Genomic DNA, 9,033 nt, shown 5'->3' on the forward strand with positions numbered 1-9,033 from the left:
TGCTCAAGAAGATGTAAATCGACCTCAGTTGTTTTGTGATGTTAGGTGCAGGTAAATCTGAAATCATCTGAAGTACCTCCGAGTGAAGCAGGTTTACAGAGTTAACATCCTACTAAAGCTGAGAGTTCTGTCGTCTGCTTGAACTAAAAAAATATTATTCATAGTAATAATAATCATAATAATTTGTTACATTTATATAGCGCTCTTCTGGGTACTCAAAGCGCTTTACATGACAGCGGGGGAATCTCCTCAACCACCACCAGTGTGCAGCATCCACCTGGATGATGCGACGGCAGCCATAGTGCGCCAGAACGCCCACCACACACCAGCTTATTGGTGGCGAGGAGACAGAGTGATGAAGCCAATCAGTGTATGGGGATTGTTAGGAGGCCATTATGGTCAGAGGCCAATGGGCAAATTTGGCCAGGATGCCGGGGTTATACCCCTACTCTTTTTCGAAGGATTAAATAATGCTTTTAGAACAGAGTAACAGTAAATGTATAGACTGAAGTGTAGAAATGTGAAGCACGTATTCCAGTGTTAGTGAAATCAGCTTAGTTTGCCGAAGGGGTCTGAATGATGTAATATTTCAGTGAATGTCATCTGAAGCTCCTCTTTCAGCTCATGTTTCTCACAGCCCTTCCTCAGTAGAACAGGAGGTTCTTCTGCTTTGGCTTCTTTAAAAATATGCACAGTTGCAATGTCAGCCTTATTTATTTATTTTTTAACTGTATCAGCTGAAAAGCTAAATGGTTATCTATTGGATCGTAAAGAATTTAACTAAATGTTAACAGTCACAAACACAGCAAAGGGTCTATGAAAGACCTCCAGGAATGAGAATGTCCCAAAACAGGTACACTTTCTTTCTACATACACAAATTGATAAAGATGTGAATTAAAATTAATTTCTAAAGCTAGGAAAAAAAAAATTTTTTTCTATTAAACACTTCAGTGTGATTCAATTTGGCTATTTTAAATAATTTCACTCAAGTACATTTCTAGTTAAAGACTTTAACTATTGATTATGTTTCCCCCCTGCAGCCCTGTGAGTTTCCCTGCGTCCCAATGTGCATACTATCCACCCTATCTGCCCTAAATAGTATTGAAAATTACTAATATCACATAGAATTTAGGATGGATAGTATGCACATTGGGACGTAGGCTTAATCTTCTGTTAATGGGTCTGGAATTGATTGTTTTCATTTGTGGATCCACTAGATGGCAACACTCACCATTGGGTCATTGGTTTGGAGAAGTACAAGAAGAAGATGGAAAATGCCAACAAAACAGCAGAAAATGAAGGTCAAAAAACAAAAGTGGATTTATGAGGTCAGAAGGTGCCTGTGTTTGTACAACTTGATCTTTAAAAGTGCGTAAAGATGGCAGAACTCAGGTAATGCATCTCAGAGCAGGTGTAGTGAAAATGTGAAGCAAATATATTTTAAAATGTATTTGTTCACATTTATTTTGTTGTTGATACAATGAAAGTCAATGGGGTTCAATGTTGTTTGATTCCAAACTTTCTTCAAGATATCTTCTTTTGTGTGCCACAGAAGAATGAAAGTCATACAGGTTTGGAACAACATGTAAATGATGACAATGTTTATTTTTGAATGAGACTACATGAACTAAGATTTAATGTTGTGAGTTCTTCCTCAGAAGTGCTTATTGCAGCAGTCTGGCACCTTGTAAATGAGTCGTTTTAAATGACTGGCCTTTTTAATCATCGAGGAGAGTAAACAGAGGTTAGGTTAGACTTCAGTCTGCCTTTGCCGTATGTGTGCAACATTAGGTGCTGATTTGGTCCATAGACGTGTTGTCTGAGCCTGAGCTCTTCTGCTGGTGGGATTTCTTCGAGCCGTGAAGTAAACTTGTGCTTGTTGTGTGTCGATGGAGCTCAGAGGTTTGTCAGGCACACGTGCCGCTCTGCTGCCGTGACATTTTCCCATTGCTTTGGCATTTCACAAATATCTGAATTTCAAATTTAAAAGAAGTTATTCCTGATACTGCAGCACTGAACGTGTTTGCTCAAAGCAATCAAAATTTGATTGAAAATCAAAATTAAAATCACAGAGTTTCTCAAATGCACTTATTCGTGTTGGAAAATGAAAAGTCATCATCATTCTTCCCCAGGTGAATGACTAGAGAGGACAAACACAGTCGCTGTTCCCATATCTGTGCTGACCTGTGCTTGATGGGCAGTCACTTGGGGTTGGTTAAATTTTATTTTTACTTCATAAAGAGAGAGAAATAAGGTGTATTGAAGCATATTGTATATATAGTGCATCCTGCCAACACAATAAGGGTCTGGCCTTTTTAGTTTGCTTTCTCTAAATATCCAAGATACTTCCCATGACTAAATGATTGTCTATAATGCTACCATGGAGTTATGAGTGACAAAGCATTCTTGCTGGCTGTGTTTGGGTAGAATGAGTTTGTGTATGAGGTTTTTCAATGTTTTAGTGCATTTTGAAGTGGGCCTGAACTGCTGTGTTAAACTGCATGTGGAGAATGACGACTGTGTACTGGGAAATACACATAACCTAAAAACCTATTTTGGAGTGCTGTGATCTGAAGCATTTTGGACTTTTAAATATGTGTGAAAATGAGTCGAAAGGCTGCAAGAATCTGGCAGTTTATGTGTGTGTGGCATTTGGGAGTCAGTAGATTTAACGTGTGAAAAGAGAGCAAAACAGTAAAAAGCCTGGAGAGAAATACAATATGTTAAAACAATGATGCATCAAATTATTTGTGTGTTTGTGTCTGTCTGTCTGTGTGAGCATCATCTCTCACTGCACTCCATCTGCACTCTGGGATTCGAGAGCATGTGGACACGACAGACTTCAAACTACAGTAGACTGATTCTCTCTCTCACGAACGCACGCACACACACACTTGTGCAGATTGCTTGCATATTTCCTTGTTCAATCTAGCAGGCTTTCAAGATGTGAATCTGTTTCTTTTTGCTAGTAGCAAATACATATAGCTCATATACAGTAAATGTCTTAATTGGATTTTTTTTTTAAATTGATTATATTTTTGGTTAGTTACCCAAACTAATGAAAGTATATCCAATTACTTGTCAATGTTCTTCAAGTATTGAGAAATAATGATAATTGTTAGTATACATGAGGTTTCTCCACTTCTTCTTAAACATCGCTAGGCAGATTTTTTTTTTCCACCATCACTCTTGGCATCACACTGTTTTTTTTTTCCTTTTGTCTTTATTTTCCTATTGTCTGTAAAGCTGCTTTTGTGAACAATCTGTGTTGGTAAAGGTGCTATTTAAATAAATGGGATTGAATTGTTTTTCATTTCTTCCCCGTGCCCTTTTAGCTAAACAAAGAATGTCTTTCAAACATAATTTACCACAGTATTTGAGAGATGAATGTGTGAGGGTGTGTTTGTGTGTGTTTGAGCCTCTACAAAGACACCAGGAGGATTGTTTGAGGCCAATAAAAGAGAATCTCAGTGAAGACGAGATTCAGAATGACAGCAGGAGGCCGCGCTGAGGGTCAAATTACTGACTGTGCACTTAAAACAAAATGAAAATGGATTTTAGACTGAGATACCCAGTAGAATTACAGTGATAGCTCAAATTAGTCTCATGAGAAGGAACCTTTGAAACATTTGGTGAATGGAGATGGTGATTTCTGAGGCTCAGATTGACGCAAAGCGAACAGCAGAAATGAATTATTGAATGTGGCCGAGCAGACGTTCTCTTGGTCGTCTCCTCTCATGTGCCTCAAGTTCATTTGTGAAGTACTTTCACTAACCCTACAACAGCTTTAGAGGGAAACAAGCTTTAATGTCTTCGAACAGCCAAAGGTGACTGTGGCAAGGAAAAAACTCTGTAAGAGGTTTAGGTCGTGAAGAACAAACAAACTTGAGAGGATCTGAACTCTTCTAGAGGAGCTCGTCCTCTTCTGGCATTAAATCAATGTCCCCACAGCAGTATCATTTAGCTGTATGCAAGTCCAGCATGATGAAGGCAGTGATTAAACTGTAAGCTAATGTTTGGTAACCGCTGAGCTCCATCCTAACTGACGATACTGATGATACGGACGCAGAGGAGCAGCGTTGTCGTTTTACCAGAACTGCACTCATCTGCCTCATCTCCACTCTGTGATTTTAACACTAAATCACACTGGCACAGTAGAACCTATAAACGCTGCTGCAGAGACGGAGTGAGAGATTGAGGGAACAGATAGCCGTGTGTTTGTAGGACTAGAGTCGCACTTGACAGTGATTGATGTGAGCTTCTCTGTCTCGTTCTGAACACTATGTCGTGTGTACATATAGATGTATATGTGCATATGTAATGCTGCATTTAGCAGCATCACGTGAGATGAACGAGTAAAGGAGGACGATGGGTCACGATGATGAAGCGGACAGGTGGAGAGTCTGTGGCAGAGAGGAGAACGACAGTTTTCAGGCCTCCTCCTCCGTTTCTTCAGTGCTGTTTAAATATTCAGAGAGTAATGAAAAGGTGAATAACTGTCCTCCGCAGGGTGAGAGTGTGAGTCGGACCATATTGACTGGCCTTAAACAGCGGGCGACACCTGGCATGCCCTGTCCTGTGGGCAGCTGTCTGAGAGACGGGCGTCTGGAGAGCAGATGTCTACAGCTGACTGCGTCTGAAGCCACTCCTGAGGGCTTAAGCTATCAGTCCAGTAGCTGATGACCGCAGGTGTGTGTGTGTGTCAGTGAACACCAGTGAAGCTGATGGCAGAGCAGGATCACATCCCCACAGTGAGCAGTTATCAGATGCAGTTATCCAGCCAGCTGACTCACAGACAGAAACTGACTGGCTGCATAGAGGCCAGTGTCACTAATACATATGAAGTGTGTTTGACTGTAACAGAGCACACCTGCAGATTCCTGGAGCAGCGCCTCACGAACCATTCTGCCAATCATCAACACAGCTCTTTACATACCAGCACCTCGAGTCATTGGCTTATTGTTTTTACTTGCTGGTGTTCACTGCTTTTTAATGATGATTTTGCACATTTGAATTGAATGTACCATAAGTCAGTTTGGATAAGCATCTTCCAGATGTATAAATCTAAAAGTACATGGTCCTCCAAAGCCAAACACAGCGCAGAGATAAGACTACTTCCCTCCTGTGTGTATCAGAGGTTTCAGTGTATGTAAACCTGAATAAAGCTTAGCAAACTAATATCACTACCCGTGCTGATGTGATGTCCAAACTAATCTCATTTTATTTTATAGTGTTTTCCAGCATATGTTTGGAGAAGAGAGACTCGGCTGTCTTCACCTCTCACATCACAGAGACGATCTTGTGTTCATCTCTAACATCGCAGCCCATCGCCTCAAACTCAGTCTTGATAACACAGACTTCCTCAAGTTCCTTCTTCAAACTCCTCCAGTCCGTCGTCGTCATGTTTGTGTGAAATCTGTGTGACCGACTGAACTGTCAGCAGTGCTTTTGTAGGTTTGCTTTATTTTACGGAGATCCAATTATCTGCTTGCTTTACCACTATGCCACAGATCTTTAGCGTTCTGTCAAATATTTGTGTATAATTTATCGTTGTGTGTGTGATTTCCTCTGTATCTGTGCTAGTTTCACAACACTTCCTCCTTCACAGAGTAAAATCATTTATTAATCCTTATCACGTCCATTTAAGTAGCATCTTTTCTATATTTTGCGAATAGCTTATTTTGCGATGATGAGTGACTGAAGGACCACGTTCCCTTTTCCGTATTTGCTTTTCTTCTTGTGCACATAGATCCCGTTCTCAAAGACAGATGTATTTACGAGGACAGATTACAGTTTACAGGACTTTCATTTAAATTTGGACTTCACGTCTGATCCAGTCACATGGAGCCGTCAGTCGTCTGTATGCAGAAGAGAATTACGATAAGGGCTGTGTTTGAATAAAATGTTTAAAGATTATTTCAAAAAGCTTTTGCCCCTTAGGCCAAGCCTTCATATCAGGACAGAGCGACTGGGAAGGAGATTTGAAGGTTTAGGGAGACAGGCAGTAAGAAGGAGGTCTGTTTTAATCGAGGACGTCTATGCTTTACATACTGTACATGAGCATGACATCTGACATCCACAAAAGCACTGTGTCCTGTGAATTGTGTGTTCAGGAGACTCTCTGGCAGTGATGGACAGCTGGTCTCAAAGGACAAGAATTATTGAAAAATAATTCAAAGGATTTCAACGGCATGTAAAACTGTTTAGCTGCTGCTAGCTGTTAAAAACCACGAGTGTCTCTCGTTTGGCGGTTCACTCCGGGTTAATGGATGTTACGCTGAGCTAAAGTTCAGCCAGAAACTGTTTCTATGTTACCCTGGACCGCGATGCAGCATTAGCTTTGGGCCGCTCTCTCTGTGTCATGCATTTTGTATTAGCCTGGAGAATGACGCGGCCTTTTTGAGGACCTTTAACACCCTTCCCAAACTACAGACACAAAACCAGCACTCCAGCAACATTAAGACAGCACATGGGCGACAAAGAAGAAATATAACTCTATTATTTGCTTTCCATACACCTTCAGAAGGCAGACAAATGTTAATGTAATCAGAAAATAACGTCAACACCCATGAACTAAAGCTGCTCTCAACAGGAATGACTGTTTTATTCTACATAATTACTCAAGCCTTGTCATGAAAACAAATACTTGTCAAAATGGAAAAAGAGATAGTTCTATCATTAAAAATGTTTTAATTCTGTTCAGTTTTACTCTTTTCTGTCGTGTGTGCGTATGTGTGTGTGTGTGTGTGCGTGCGCGCATGGCTTGGCAATACCGATTGTAAAATAGGCATGCAAATAAAGAAATCAAAAATTAAAGATGGGAGTGATTGCAAATAAATTAAATGATTATACACAATTGTCTTTTTGATCATTGCATCTGCTGGTCATCTGGAGCTCAGTGGATAAACACACTTATTTTTAGTGTGATCGTCTTTTGAGACTGATGCTTTCTGGGGCAGGTGGAGTCTTGAATCTCGGGAAAGAAAAGAGATCATCATCATCATCCCTACGCCCCTGTAGATCAGCTGATTTTTAAACTTCCCTTACCAAAAAGTAGTATACTTCAAGTTTATTTTATTAAGTATACTTAAGTAAAGTTCAAGTATATTTTAAGTATACTTTATGTAGCAAGTATACAAATATCAGTGTACTAGTAGTATACTTGTAAGTGTACTATTTCAATACTCCTTGGGACTAAATTGGCCCACTTTCTAGTATAAACATTACATCAACGTTACACAGTTTTGATGCTGTTTTTTGTCTGATGATCGCGTTAGAATACATGTGGAAGCATCTGTTGTTTCGGTTTCTTCTTCACTTGTGTTTTTTGCTAATAGCACACTTGAAAAAACTTCTTTTTCGTAAGGGTTGGTAATAATTAATATTATTACTGTTGAACTGCTATGATCTTTAAAGCCATTGGATTGGCCATTAACTGGTCAGTAACTGGACACAAACCCAAGCCATGTGTGGAGATGCTCTAGTCTCCTGTGGGCCTTTCACCTGTAACTAATCAACCTGTAAGTGTCCTCAAGCGTTTGTGGAGGGGTGTAATCCTGTGTGCTGATTCCATTTACACCCTCATTAAAAATGATGCCTTATTATATTTGTCTGTAAAAAAACAACAAAAAATCTCCATATTGTTTCTCGACTGTCTTTGTCTGCAGAGTAGCGTGGCCTAATGGATGGATGACACAGGGTTCAGACTTCATTCTGAGAGGATCTGAGCTCACAGTCATGTTCTCCGAGCTGGATTCATCTTGCGGGAAGAAACACACTGCAGTTGCTCTGCATCTCTGGAGCATCTACAAATGGCGAGACAGTATTTTGGTGGCAAATGTAATTCAATCAGAAAATGCCTGACTGAGCAAATACTGATGACACAAGAGGGGTGTTTGTGGTAATGAACCGTGAACAAAATGTTCAACACAAGAAAGCCACATTTTCATATGTTTTATCTGATTATGTGCATGCATGTGTGAAAGTGTGTGAATTTGTGATTTGCATGATACATGGACAAAACATGACATCAACCCTAAGCAGAGAGAGCAGAGGAACAGAAGAGGATGTCAAATATATTCAGCATCAAAGCTGACGGCTCTGGGTTCAAGGGTTGGAATCAAAGGTACAAGTCGAAGAGCTGAGGATGTGATGAATAAAAGACCTCTGTCTGTCTGTCTGTCTGTGCAAGCTGTAGGTTTGACTTGCTGTTGCTCTATGTTTCTCTGCCTGATTTAGGTGTGAGACATTGTTTATGCTCCTTATTTAAAGGACTGTGAAAGATGGAGGAGACGTGAAAAACAGGAGTGATATACATCTGCTTCATTGCTGTGTGTCTTTGATTACAGAGATCTTCCTGATTTCCTGGAATTGTTTGAACTATCTGAAGAGTAATTTCTCTCTGTATGTGTTTGCAGATGAAGCTCTGACTGTGTCCATAACTCGACACGTTCGCCGACGGTGAGGTGGAACAGGACTTTCAATACAATTTTCACCTCCCAGATGTTGAGTGATGGCTTGGCATTTGCGTGAGGGCATTTTCACAGCTCTCGTCCACATGGCAGCATCTGCTCGGTGCTGTGCTTCTCATTCTTTAACACACGCTGATGGGAGATTCTCCGATAGCAGCACAGTCTGACTGTCATTTGACATTTAAAGTCACTATGAAATCAAAATGGAAAATTCTTATTTTTTAATGGAATACTGTAGTGTTTATTATAAACAATTTATCCGTGCACTTCATTATTTTTTTAAAATGCATGTGCCCTCGTAATCTTTAATCAAAAACGTTAACCTCCCCTCTCCCTCAAAACGACTCATCTTCTCTTCCGGTCACGAGCTATGGCACAAGGGCGGCGCTAGTGACGTGAGGGGTAAATGCTGGGATAAACGACAGGGGGGAAAGCTGAAGCTGATGCTGCACTTTATAGCACTGACACCAGTCATGAGGGAGTACATTACCCCTAAATATTGAAAAGATATTAGGATATTACGACAACATTACTCTTAGGACATCGCAAACTAATTTTTTT

This window comes from Sinocyclocheilus rhinocerous, unplaced genomic scaffold (assembly GCF_001515625.1).
Source record: "Sinocyclocheilus rhinocerous isolate Xijiao unplaced genomic scaffold, SAMN03320098_v1.1 scaffold2675, whole genome shotgun sequence".
In the NCBI taxonomy this organism is placed as follows: Eukaryota; Metazoa; Chordata; class Actinopteri; order Cypriniformes; family Cyprinidae; genus Sinocyclocheilus; species Sinocyclocheilus rhinocerous.